The sequence below is a fragment of the Alternaria rosae genome (assembly GCF_020736505.1).
Source record: "Alternaria rosae strain MPI-PUGE-AT-0040 chromosome Unknown BKA58scaffold_1, whole genome shotgun sequence".
NCBI classification, from domain to species: domain Eukaryota; kingdom Fungi; phylum Ascomycota; class Dothideomycetes; order Pleosporales; family Pleosporaceae; genus Alternaria; species Alternaria rosae.
The window spans coordinates 5,587,313-5,602,105 of NW_025763570.1; positions in this window are offsets into that span (position 1 = coordinate 5,587,313).

Sequence of the window (14,793 nt, forward strand, 5' to 3'; positions counted from 1 at the left end):
TGTATCAGCCTACACGGCGGAGTTCAAGCAACTACAGGCCAGGATCGATTGGGATGATGCGGCACTTCGAACGGTCTTCGAAGCAGGCCTCAAGGAAAATGTCAAGGATGGCCTTGTACACCACGACAAGCCCGGAACACTACACGCGTTGATCGAGCTTGCTACACGCATCGACAACAGGCTATGGGAGCGAAACGATCAGAAAAAGTATTTCCGCCCTAACATGGCCAACATAAAGAGACAGCGTGGAAGGTATGACAGGGATGGCGATGCCATCATGACCGGCAAAGTACAAGAGAAGGCCAAAGACAAGAAATCCCGAGGAAAGAGACACGACGGTCTCTCTAAGGAAGAACGCCAGAGGCGTTATGACAAGAAAGCATGTCTCCGATGCGGTGAAGTTGGACACTTCGCCCGAGACTGCTGCACGGGTGAAGCAAGTAAGCAAGCAGCTGTCAAGATCGGGATGGTCAGACAGGGCACGCCCTACCCGGCTCAGATAGAACCGGATGACAACCTTAGCGACATGGACCTCTACGAGGAAGCCCGCATGGAGGAAGACTACGAGGTCATCCAGCAACCAAAGCGAGCCGACGACATCCTCACGATGGAGAAACCTAAGGAAACCGACTGGAAAGTCGAGGACAGAGTCGTACTAGAACGACTAGCAAAGAACCAGTGTTGGGTATGCGGAGACGCCGCACATCACGCCAACGACTGTGCGAAGCGGGACCGAATTGTAATAACCGGCCCGGACGCCGAAGAAGTTGGGCATCAGGCGATACACCAACAACCGTACTTCGAGGACCCAGGAACAGAGGTTCTCAACCTCGAAAGACCCGAAGAAAGGGACACCAGAGAACACCGAGGATTGTGCTGGTACGACTGCAAAGTAGAGTGCGAGTTCCACCAAAAGGATAAAGAGGATTGCAGAAAGGACCAGGAAAGGTGCTGTCACCTAAACCTGTGGGCAGACGAGTGTCTAGCGGACAACTGCCACCTCCATGAGCCTGAGAAAATAGGAATCCATGAGAGACTCCTATGGCCACAGTGCAAGAACGGATGTTCCTTCCACCGCGACCAACTCGAGAAAGCACGACAAGTGGACGACTACTACCATGTCACCCTGTCATCAAACATCTGCGAAGTAACAAACTGCCCCATCCACGAAGCCAAGAAGGCGGAGCCAAGGAAGAAAATCACCAAGGAAAAGATACCTCATCAGAACCTTCATTGGAGCTTTTGTTACGACGACAGATGCATAATCCATTACAGTTCCAAAACCGACACAGGCTACTTTCCCAGGAAAAGGAAAGGTAAGCAGGCAAAAAACTAGGATGCCGCCAGAAACAGGGTCACACTGGCGAGGGCATACCTAAAACGACCCTTAGGAAAGTACAGGATACCGATGGTCAAGCAAGGCAGTTGCTCACAACCGTATCTGTACAAGGTCAGAACATCCAGGCGCTCGTAGACAGCGGGGCCGCACGGACATTAATCTCCCCACGAGTGGTTGAGAAACACGAAATACCATATCGAATCAAGAGTAAACCGATTCCGATAATACTAGCCGACGAAAAACCCATGGAATATGGAAGCGGCATGATACGAATGGAAACCGAGTCCACCAAGCTACGGATAGCGGGCATAGAATGCCAAATGGACATCGATATCATGGATCTAGGAGGACTAGATATGTTGATAGGTTATGACTGGCTGGACGCCCATAACCCCGCCATCGACTGGCGAATGAGGACGATACTCAAAAGAGAACCTGTGCACAAGGTTGCAGGAGTACGCCACGAGACACGCCCGACGAATCAGAGCTCACCCCAGGACGGGAGATTCGGCAGCATCTCACCGCATAAGATCGCGAGAATCTATGCGAAGGACCCTCAGAAAATAGGAGTCATTTGGATAAGGAAAGTCGCGACCACGAAGGAAGGACCCTTACCACTAGAAATACCACGAGAGTATCAAACCGACGAGTTCAAGGAACTCTTCGAGGAAAACGAGGCTACTGATCTAGCAGACCATCAGGAGTGGGATCACGAGATCATCCTAGATGAAGGAGCTAAGCTAAGCCCAGGACCAATGTACCCAATAGCGCCCGAGCACGATGCTGAGCTAAGGGACTACATCCAGAAGAATCTGAAGAAGGGATTCATCCGACCGGGATCAGGCCCGATGGCCTCACCCATCTTGTTCGTAAAGAAGCCTAACGGAAAGTGGCGACTATGTGTCGACTTCCGAAGGTTGAACAGCGTCACGAGGAAGAACCGATATCCCTTACCACTCATTACAGAGCTCATGGATCGACTCCAAGGAGCTAAGTGGTTTACGAAATTCGACGTTCGGGAAGGATTTTACCGAATCAGGATCAAAGAAGGTCACGAATGGATGACAGCGTTCAAAACGAAATACGGACTGTTCGAGTATACGGTTATGCCGTTCGGTTTGACGAACGCGCCGGCAACCTTTCAATCAGTCATCAACAACGCTCTCCACGAGTACCTTGGGATCTTTGTCACAGCGTACCTGGACGATGTACTAGTGTACTCCAGCGGATCGCTCGAAGAACATGTGGAACATGTCAAGAAAGTGCTCAGGAAGCTCAAGGAATACAAGCTGTACCTGCAGCCAGGAAAGTGCGAATTCCACGTCAAAGAGACGGAATTCCTAGGCTTCATTATATCTACAGAGGGAGTTAAGATGAACCCAAAGAAAATCGCGGCTGTACAGGAGTGGCCACAACCCAAAACAGTCAAAGATGTGCAATCCTTTCTAGGATTTGCCAATTACTACCGGAAGTTCATCAAGGATTACTCGAAGATCACAGCACCCCTCTCAGAGATCACGAAGAAAGAAATAGGGTTCAAATGGAACGAGGAACATCAAGAGGCTTTTGTTCGAATCAAACAGATCTTCCTCGAAGCACCCGTACTAGAAATGTACGACCCCAGACGGGAAACGCGAGTCGAGACCGACGCGTCAGATTATGCACTCGGTGCTATATTATCACAGCAGTGCCCAGACAAGAAATGGAGACCAGTGTTCTACCATTCAAGGAAGTTCTCCGGAGCAGAACTTAACTACGACGTTCACGATAAGGAACTACTCGGGATAGTAGCTGCCTTTGAACAATGGGAAGTCTATTTGCTGGGACTACCACATACGATCGAGGTTTTTACCGATCACCAGAACTTGGCAAGCTTCATGACAACCAAGAAACTCAACCGACGACAAGTCCGATATGCTGAGATGTTAGCTCAGTTTGACTTTAAGATAACGCATCGAGCCGGAACGCTTAACGGAGCAGCAGACGCTCTAAGCAGGAGGTCTGACCTACGAGAAGAAAGTCATGAAGAACCACACGACGCCATGTTCAAGAAGATGCCCGATGGCACACTACGATACAACCAGCCGGAACTAGCTAAGGTAGCTAAGGTGGCCGAGCAGGTGGAAACACTACAGCAGCAATGGCAGAGGAAAGCGTTGCACTGGCAACTAGAACCAAGGCCAATCCCACGGGAGATACAAGAAGATGAGTTGGAGCTCAGAGCGATGACCCAAGTCGGGAAAACGTACGTGGCTCCACCCATACGGGAAGAACTCATCAGAGAACTGCATGAGTCCAAGGAATACGGACACGCATCGCTGGAAGAAATGGCTAGGCGACTATCAAGGGTGTTTGCGATACCACGCTTGCGAGCGAAGGTGCAGGATGTCCTAGGCAACTGTTTGGCTTGTCATCAGAACAAGCCCAAGAGACATAAGCCCTACGGCCTGTTACAACCCTTACAGCCACCAACCAAGCCATGGAGCAGCGTAACGATGGACTTCATAGTGAAGCTCCCGAAATCGTTAGAACCAGGATCAGGACGACTTTGTGATACAATCCTAGTAATCGTGTGTCGATTAACTAAGGGAGCAAAGTTCGTACCAACAGAAGAAACCATCACGGCGGAAGACTGCGCGTATGAAGTCTCCAAAGCATTGATATCAGAGCATGGTATACCAGAAGAATTCATAACGGACAGAGATAAGCTGTTCACGTCTAAATATTGGACAACATTCCTGGCCAAACTGGGTGTAAAGAAGAAGCTATCGACTAGCTTCCACCCTGAAACGGACGGCCAGACGGAACGAACGAACCAGACACTGGAACAGTATCTAAGGATGTACGCCAACAAGCTGCAAGACAACTGGGTTGAACTCTTGCCGACAGCACAATTGGCCTACAACAGCACAAGATCGGCGACCACGAAGTACTCGCCGCACTACGCAAACTATGGATATGAGCCGACTGCTCATCGAGACCCAAAGGATGTAGAAAGCATCGCAGTAGGCGCAGATGATAAAGCCCGCCTCATGCGAGAATTACACGAGGAATTGAGCAAGAACATCGCCCACAGGAACCTCACAACAGCCAAAGCGGCTAATAAGCAAAGGATTGAGGGACCAACCTTTAAGAAGGGGGATAAAGTTTTCCTGTCACGACAGAACCTGAAAACTAAGCGACCAAGCAAGAAACTGGATAACCTCCGAGTAGGACCATTCGAAATCCTAGAGGAAATAGGCACAGTAAATTACAAACTCCAACTGCCACCAGGCATGCACATCCACCCTGTCTTTCACAAGAAACTCCTGGAACCAGCACCTCCAGATGCCGAGCTAGCAACGGATATAGAGCTCGAAGACGACGAGTACGAGGTCGAAGAAATTAGGGACCTGCGGAAAATCGGTCGTCAGTGGAAATACTTGGTCAAGTGGCAAGGATGGCCAGAGGGTCAGAACACTTGGGAACCAAAGGAAAGCTTGACGAACTGCAAGTCACTGGTACTTGAGTACCACCGGAAACACCCAGAGAAGCAAGGACCGGGTCCTCGAGGGAAAGGAAGTAATCAAAAGAAGGGTCGAAAGAAGCGTCAGCCTGTAACCAGCCCAAGTCAGTCGACGGTCCGGGTAGCGATGGTTCGGTTGTCGGAAAGTCCGTACCAGGGGCAGAGTTCCCCTCGGCTTGCTCTTTCGCACGGTCTTGAAGGCTCAGGATCGCGTGATCTCGATCAGCGTACGAACGCTCCAAGGCCTCAGTTTCCGCGACTTCTAGACGAAGCCGCGCGACCTCGGCCTCTGCACGGAGAAGCGCTAAACGCTTCTCACGCTTCTCAGCTTCAACCTTTTCCCACTCTTCCTCGGTTACAAACAAACTGCACTCAGCTTTCACGGAAATACAACCCGCACACTGCCCAGACGCAGTGTCCACGAAGCAACGAAGGTTCTTCTCCTCACAGCGCTTACAACGAAACGTCATTTCGTTCCCTTGCTGCCGGACGCGATCAGCCCGGGCCTGACGCTGTTGAGTCGAGTTTTGCGAACGGACACGGCGAGTCGGGGGTTGAACCTTGGGCATAGTTAGGGACGCTGGAGGCAGGAAGAGGCGGCTACAATGGCCCGGGGCGCGCAGACCTTATATGCAGCCCACGCCTCAACGATTGGCACGGCAAAATAATAATCCAGGGTATCGGGACGATACGCCTAAGAGGGGGGATAATGTTACAGGTAACACAAAGGATTCTCTCCTTGACATAGGGTGAAGGGGTTGAAGGCCAACCACGACCAAGTCAGAACGCAACGATGATCGCGGGGCTCGGGGTCACGTGATCAGGATTGGCACCCCGCCAAGACCAGGCCTCCGGGAGGCCAGTGGGGCTAGGGAAGCCACGGTCCTCCCAAACCTCCCTCTGGGATAGGAGGCCAGGGAGGACAGGACCTAAGGCAATGGGTATAAGAATGTGTTGGATTTCATTATTACACTCATTGTGGTCAACTCAAATAGTTCATCTCTTACACAGATTGTTAACTAGTTATTCTATCGTTTATAGAATTGGATTGTCTTTACCTGCAGTTATTCCACGATAACTCTTTTCCACAGAATCGCCAGACAAACCTCACGGACTACCGCTTTAGTCTACCTCGCCTTAGTACGGACCGAGCCTAGAGAAGTATAGCCTAACCCCGTGTAACACTGCTTAGGCACAGGCTAAACGACCTAAGTTAGCAAAGAAAGTATTGTTTCTGTAGAAGTAGTTTTTCGTCGTAGAGCATAAAAGACTTAACATAGACCTACCTAACCAATATGAGGCGACGGATTATGCACAATCCGCGCTCGATTAGGTATCGCGTTAGGGTTCGCTAACCAAGAAAGGAAATCTAGAGGGCATAATCCGTGCGCATAATCCGCGGGCTTTACTAGTATCGCAACGTGCTGCAACTTACCCAAAAGATGCAAGACAACGCTCCAAATCTATTCCATCTTTCAGAATACCTGCAGCTAGCACTGTTGTTGAGATATTTATGCGTGAACTTTGGCTGGAGAGACTTGACGTTCCTCGCTGAAGTCGGAGCTTGTAACCTCCGACTACAGGCCTGTGCGCGAAGTCAGGAAGTTCAAGACTTGAGCCATACTACTGTAGGTACGTTCGTAGATTAGATAACAGCAAGATAGAGGGACTTCTTACGCTTGTAAGAATATGAAGAATGCGATCTAGATAGCGATTGTGGTCTGCAAGTAGGCACAGAGGAACGAAACTGGTGCGCGGCAAGTCCCGCGAGCCTTTACGTGCGGATCTGGTAGATCCAGAAGTTAAGGTAGTAGCTAATAAGAACGTTAGACTGTACGTTACCTCGCGATAGGTAAAAGATGCGTCTTCTTCTATAGCCTTCCAAGTTAGAGTTATAATAGTAGAGCTATAGCACGTCGACGTTGGAACAATAGTACTGTCACGATGTTCAGGCCGGTCGACACAAAAGAGGTAGGAAAGAAAGAGGTAGAATTGGATCTCAAAGTCATGCTATCTACCGCAAGGTACTGCTACCTGTAAGTCCTCAAAGCCCCTACTCCGCCTCCGCCTGAAGCTCTTGAACAAGGGAATCATACACAAAACGCCAGCGCGGAACCAGGCCCTCGCACTCGCCCGCGATGTATCCATCCCACTCATTAACCTGCTTAAGACTAGAAAGACACTGAACTACGCCACCACTACTAACAGCTTGGAACAAGATAAATGCGCGTTGAGGGCGATCACAGAGGACCTTGTTGCCGTAGGCGCGATGGATGTGGGCCCAGATGCGATCGCCATTCTCTGACTTGCCAACGAGCATGCCTTCCTTGTTGTTGTAGACGATAGGGTAGGTGCGCGCGGGATTAGCGAAGACGAACTTGCCGGGGGTGCGGTCGTAGTCGTTGGGAAGCGTGGTGTTGGGCAGCAAAGGGAGGGAGCGGAGTTCAGCGGGAGTTGGCAGCTCGATAGCGTCCTAGAGACAAGGTCAGCTTGTTGCGTGTTGGTGAAGTAGCGATGTGAAGGTACATACACTGAGGCCAACCTTGCTGATCAGCTCATAGTGTAGGCCTTGGACACCGTCGGTAGATAGGTGTTCGGAGGTCAAGGCGTTGGAGAGGTATGCCATGGTAAGAGAAGTGTGTTGGAATTGTGTTGATGTAGAGAAGTTGTGAAGTTGCAACGAAGGAGCAGCGGAAAGGCGCCAATATATACCCAGGGAAGCACGAGCCACTTGAATGAGAAGAATGGTAAAGTGGAACAATCTGCGGTGAAGGCAGCAGCTACTCCGAGCGTTGGACTGAGCAAGATATCTGCAGTGAAGTCGAAATGACCGCAGCGACGTCGCGCGGCAAGTCCCGCAGAACTTCACATGCGGATCTGGCTAATTGGGGTGTGAAGGCGGCAGCCAATCGCAGCGCCAGGATGCTGGAGATGTCCGCGACGAAGGTGAGTTGATTGTCGCGGTGATGCTGCGTTGACTGTCGAGGTGAAGTCGCGCAGACGCAGGCCTTCACATGCGGATCTGGCCGATCCAGATGTGAAGGCGGCAGCCAATGGGAGCGCCAGGTCGCTGGAGATGTTTGCGGCGAAGGCGAGCTTATTGTCGCCTTGACGCTGGGCTGGGTGCTGTCAAGGTGGGCCGATTGTTGAGGTGACGCGGGGTCGATTGTCGCCGTGAAGAGGAGTTGCTTGTCGAGGTGAAGTCGCGCGGCCGCCAGCCTTCACGTGCGGATCTGGCAGATCCAGATGTGAAGGCGGCAGCCAATCGGAGCGCTAGGATGCGGGGCATCCCCGTGGTGAAGGGGACTTGATCGCTGTGACGCTGAGCTCGTTGTCGCTGTGAAGGTGGGTTGATTGTCGAGGTAAAGTCGCGCGGCAAGTCCCGCCAGCCTCCACGTGTGGATCTGGCAGATCCAGATGTGAAGGCGGCAGCCAATCGGAGCGCCAAGCTGTTGGAGATATCCGCAGCTAAGGCGAGTGGATTGTCGCTGTGATGCTGCGTTGACTGTCGAGGTGAAGGCAGCAGTCAATCCGGGCGTCAGACGTGTGAAGATATCCATAGTGAAGGGGGCGGTGATGGAACAACCCACGGTGAAGGCCACACGTGCGATTATCGACGAGGGGATAGTACGTATTTAAAGCTAGACGTCCTTTGTTACCTTGGCTCTTTCTTCCTCCAACTACCAGAGAATTGGTCAGCCACTACACACTTTTCGACCACTCTTTCCAAGTACCATGTCCGCCTCCACGTCCCTCCCCAGCGACGATCAGATCAAGGCGTTCTTCGCGAACGACTCGTCTCTCGATCGATTTGTCAAGTTCTGTAAGCATTACCTCACGCGCTATATCTACAACAGCTAACAAGGCATGAAGTGGAGACCTACCTCTTTAGTGTCCGCATCACTCCCCGCGCCTGCGCCATCATCTTCGAGGCCGCCAACTGCATCAACCCGTCTACGTTTCCGAGCCCAGCCTCCGAGTTCTTCGCCTGCGAGACAATCGAGTCCTACCTTACCGACCCTGTCCGCACTAACGCCAATCTCATCCACACTTCTCAACCTGACCTGCCGACATTCAGGTGGCTTCTTACCCAGTACAACCCAGCCCAAAGCAGCGGGATCAACTTCGAGGCGCTTACGGCTGTGTTGGCAACCGCAAGCCGCACAAGCTACCCTCCTGGTGACGGTGCGGTATGCGACGGCTGTCTTCGGAGTAGCGCGCGACTTATAGATGAGTGTCGGAATATCAGCGCTGAGAATCTGCTCGAGGGCCTAGGTCTTGGTGCTCCAACCTGTACAAACTGCTTCGCTGCTGGTGTGGCATGCGAGTGGCAAAAGGCAGATGAGGAGGCTGCTTCTGAGGGATGCTAGGAGTTGGAGGGAAAGAGAGCTACGAAGAAGACACTTGTTGAGTTGGGGTGGACAAGAGATGGTACTTAGTTGATTACAATTCTATCCACTTGCCACTCTTTCCATTTGCATCGTACTTCACGGTAATAGGTCCTCATCGCAACGAGCAGGTTCGACGTAGTCTTTCGTTCTGCAGCATCCGAGCTCTGGTAGAGTCAGCTGGCGCTTGTCCTTGGCTGCCACTGCCAAATCGACCTTCTCGACGTCTTCCAACTCGTCGCTCTCATTGCTCTCCTCGTCCGAGTCGGGAATCGCACAGATGCGCAAGGCTTGACTCGCCTCTATGCCAGATCGCTCTGCGCATGGAATCGGGCCGCCGCTAAGACCACCAGGACCTAACCAGGCATCGAACTCGCGGCCGAGCTGCACTGCAGGCGCATTGACACGCTGCACAAGTTGTAGCCATACTGTCCACTCCGCGACTCGCAGCGTCTGCTCCACCCAACAGGATGTTACTGTATCCGCCGGCATAAGCAAGAGACAGCCCCAACCCAGCACCTGAGCGGCTTCGTACCATCGACGAGATCGCTTCAGCCGGTTGTTGTACGCCACCCACGTACCAGAAGGTTGTTCTTGTTCCCAGAGGATCCGCTTGGCTTGGGCACGCACATGGCCCTCTCCCTCCCGCCGGCTTTTACCCCGGCCCTTTCGAAGATCCGCTTTCTCCAGCATGTCTACCGTCTGCTGGTATCTCTGACCAATGCTAGCCAAACCCCATCGAACAACAATGGCCGCGGTGGACTTTACGTTTTCGGCCTGCGTTACTGCGTCCCAGATGAGGTTGAAGGGAGACCTTGTCTGACCTGCTGTGTTTGATGGCAAGGCAATACAAACCGGTTGACCTGATTGTCGCCAGTTCTGCATAAACTGCGTCGCATCGCGTCTTGCCGTAGGGCTGCCAAGCTGCCGGGCATTGCGAAGCATTGTCGTGGCGGTGACGTAGGGGAGCCGCGCAGTATAAAAGAAGTCGAGCTGGCCTATCCTCTGCCCCAGGATCCAGGCGATATCAGGCACGTCACTGTCGCTTATTGCACGATGCGCTAGCTGCTCGGCAGCAGCAGCATTTGGTTTCGGAGCAACAAGCCCGCGTTCTTCTCTCCGCTTGGCCGCAACGGCTGCCTGTTTCTTCTCGCGTGCTACCTCTGCTTTGCGATTGTTGTTGGAGACGCGCGTGGTATAAAGAGGGGGTGTAGCGTCATCTTCCCCATCGTCATGAGCACCCTCCTCCTCGGCCCTATAGTCATGAGCAACTTCTTCTTCGTCTTCCGTCTCGTCTGCATCCTGCCCAGCACTATAGCTTCTCCTCCGTCTGCCTCGCCTCTGGTGATGGCCTGCAACAGGGTCCTCCTCGCTCTCGCTGGCAGAGGCGAGGCATGTGCGCTTTGGAGAGGGTTCGGGGGCTCCTGCCCAAGCTGCCGTACGTTTCTGCGCCGACGGAGGGGAATGTAGGCTTACTCCAGAACTCTCCAAGACTCTTGCTGCGCTAAAAAGTCGGTGCCAGGTATTATCGAGCAGAATGTCTTCTGGAAGGCTGGTACGCAGTAGTCTAAGTGCCCCTAGAAGAGAATGCGCGATAAAAAGAGGGGGACAGTCCACTGTGTCCACGCTAAACCAGCCAGCATGGTATGCAAGCGAGTTAGGTATGGGGGAAAGCAGGGAAGTTGTCGCAGCAGCTCGCAACAGGTCACGATAGGCTTGCGTAGGAGGAGTATACGGAATGCGCGATCTATTCGCTGTAGACTGACTACTCGCTGCGTTGCCAGGCGCCAGGGTAGGCTGATGAGAGATGACCATCGTGACAAAGTATACTGGTGAAGAGAGCTTTGTGGCTGGCCCGGATGGGGGAGGCAGCGAGACGAAGTCGCGTGGCTGGGAAATTACGCCGGGCTACTCAGGGCCTATTACGCCTATTGTCTTCCCGCCTTCCCCCAACCTCAGCTTACGACTACAATGGAGTTTGTATGGACCGCACACACAGAGCTAGCTACCGCTTCTACGCGCCGTGCTCCACAAGCAGCCGCATCTACTGCCACTATTGAAGAGAAGATTGTCTATTTACCAGCGTACCATGTACTCGTCTGCAAAGAGCATGCGACAGCTGTCCAGAATATTGATACCCACCTGCGCGTCCAGCATGCCGTCCCACCCAAGCGCAGAGCGCAGATTGCGACTGTGTTCCGCCAGCATGGATGGGCTCAGCAGCCAGAAGATGTCACGCTGCCTGCACCGTTAGGGCCGCCCATTCCCGAACTTGGCCCACCGCTAGACGGGCTGCACTGCGCAGAAGAGGATTGCGACTTCCTTACTGTCCATCAAGATGCGCTGCGGAAACACCGCAAGCGCAAGCATAATGCGTCATGGAACGCTAAGGATAGAGTTGGCTACACAGCGGTGAAAGTGCAGACGTTCTTCCAAAAACATGCATTGCGGCGTTACTTTGTTGTCCACGCAAGCAACGACATCAGCCAGCCGTCTAGTACCCGCGAGGAAGCTGGGGTAGTAGAAGCCCAACTAGCGAATTGGAAAGAGACTAGAAAGAAAGAAGAGGAGAGGGCGTACGTCATGGAGGAAGAGGCAGCCAAGACAGACAAGACGGGTTGGTTCAAGCGGACAGGATGGTTGGAGCATCTTGCGAAACGGAACCGAAAGCATCTTGCGCACCAGATGCGGCTGCCTGACCGTAACGAAATAAAGCTACAGCGGGCGGGGAAATTAGTAGAGCTGCTAATTGAGAGGAGCGTCAAGGGCTTGTCAACGCTAGCACGGGAGTCACGACGATGGGTACGAAGCGCAAAGATGTCGGAGGCAGATGTGCGGCCGTTGGCTCGACTGCAGAACCCAGAGAGTCAGGCAACGTACGCAAGCTACATGGTGAAGTTTGTGTGCTACTTGCTGCGCATACTTGCCGACGAAGAGCGCAGGATTGCCCAGTTTCGACAGGGTAGTGTGGATGATAGCGATGCGGCAGAGGAGAGTGATACTACTTCTTCTGGGTCTAGCAGATCCGGAAGTGAAGCCGACAGCGACAGCCGCCCGCGCCGTCCAACGCGCCGGAAAAAGGAACCCGACTTCATGAAAGATGCCCGCGAGCTCTTCTGCTGGCAAGGAGAGCAGAAGGGACTGGCGATTACGTTGTGGGACATGTTAGATGGGGCCGACACGGAGGCTCAGGTGGATGCATTACTCGACGTGCTTGCATCGTTTATCTTTCAGTCTGTTAGCAACAACTTATTCTGCAGCGGGTTGCTACATTTTCTCGCTGTGCTAGGCATTGATGGCGAGATGGATCGTCTGCGCACAGCGAAACACTATTCGTACATGCTTGCTGGCATGGTGTACTGCGTCCGTGTGCTTGCGGTGGAAAAGCTACTTCCCGCAGCAGAGCGTGACGAGCAGACCGACAAGGACCGCGATCGTTTCCTCGCAGAGAGACAAAAGTTTCTCGCGGATGGATCCTTTAGTCCGATGAGCGAAATGATTAGTTTACTCGCATACAGCAAATCGGTTGCGTTAGCCGCTGGTAACTCGGGCAATGCGTACTGGTCTAAGGACAAGAAGATCTTTTATCTAAACGGTCGCCCCATCTATATCAGCCGCTTCTGTCAGATGGCTCAAGATGTAGTAGCCGAGGCGGAGCGTATGCTTTGGCAGGAGCTTCTCTGGGTGGCTCAGCCGAGCGAGCGCTTTGAGATTTCGCTTGATCAGCTTACGGACGACGTTACCTTTACACGACGTGGCGAGTCTTTTATTACTCGTCGCGACAACAGACTCCACAATGGGCTCAAGTGGATGCTGACTTGGGCACGACAGAGAGAACCAGGTCAGAGGATGCAGTCTAGTACTGGTACATGGAGTCGGTGGCGGATAAAGCGATACTTACGTCAGGTCGACCGCTTTTTGGAGCTGTTGCTCGTCTGTGTGCACATGACGTCGGGGCAGCCAGGCAGGGGGTCTGAGGTTACAACGATGCGGCATCGAAATGGCGTACTGCAGGACCGTAATATCTTTGTCACAGACGGGCAGATTATGACGGTAGTCCGCTATCACAAGTCGCAGTCGCAATGGGACAAACCCAAGATAGTGCCGCGCTTTCTGCCGCCGCAGGTTGGGCAGATCATGGCCGTTTACTTGGCGTACTTGCAGCCGTTTCAAGAGTATCTTACGGTGGAGGTGCTAGGGGGCAGCTTCAGCGACTATGTATGGGGCGATGAGCAGGGGCCGTGGAAGACAGATCGATTAACGCGCTTGCTAAAGCGAGAGACGGGCAAGCGTCTTGGGGTTGAACTACACACGCTTGACTACCGACACACAGCGGTTGGGATTGGGCGGGAGGTAGTGGGCGAGTCGTTTAGTAAAGGGTATCAAGACGAAGTGGGAGAAGTAGAGGAGGCGGAGATGGATGAAGAAGAAGAGAGTGCGCTGGAGCTGCAGAACTCGCGAACAACGGTTATGGGCGTTGGATACTACAGCGTACGGTTGGATATTGTTAAGCATCTAAGCGTGCGCTCGGTGGAGACGTTCCGGCCGCTAAGCACGAGGTGGCATCAGTTTTTGGGGTTAGCGGGGGGAGACGGGGCGCAGGCAACATGGACAGGCGAACGCGTAGTAGAGAGGACGAGGATGAGGATGAGGATGAGGAAGAGGCAGCGGCAAGAGGAGAACAGAAGAGAAGGGCCGGGGCGAAGGGTGTTGGCGGTAACCACGCGGGAAGAGAGGGTTCGCAGGGCCATGCAGCAGGTGCTTAGGCAAGAAGAGGTTGGCTTCCGGTCGGTGCAGCAGGAGCAGGCAATGTACGCTGTACTAGACGGACAGACGCCGCTTGTTGTAGTGCTTCCGACGGGTGGGGGGAAGAGCTTGCTGTTTACCGTGCCGGCAGTCTTAGAGGCGGGTGGGGTTACTGTAGTAGTGGTGCCGTACCGAGCGCTGATTGAGGATCTGGTGCAGCGGATACAGGGCTGCGGGGTAGACTGCATGGAGTGGAAGCACGGCGAGACGAACCCGGCCGCTGTTGTTGTAGTGAGTGCAGACGTAGCAGGGGACGTGACAAGCAGCGACAACTTTATTAGCTATGCCGGCATGCTTAGTAGCAAGGGGCTACTGCGGCGAGTAGTAGTAGACGAGTGTCATCTCGTCTTTACGTCGAGCGACTGGCGACCAAAGCTAGCGAAGCTGAAGAATCTGCGGTTGCTACCGTGCCCGATAGTACTACTTACCGCGACGCTGCCGCCGGTGCGAGAAGAAGAGCTGGGAGAGAGCATGCAGGTACGGATAGCAACACACATCCGAGCTAGTACTGTACGGCCGAACACGCGGTACTTTGTGTCGTGGTGCGAGAAGAGCAAGGCAGAAGAGACGGCGCTAGCTATGTGCCGGCGACAGCAGGTGCGGTTAAAGAGAAAGCGGCAGAGAGGGATTGTATACAGCCGCAGTAAAGCGCAGTGCGAAGCGTTAGCTACAGCACTAGGCTGCGGGTACTATCACGCTGGGGTAATAGATCGAGCCGAGAGGCTCGAAGCGTGGCTGAAAGATGGAGGATTGAT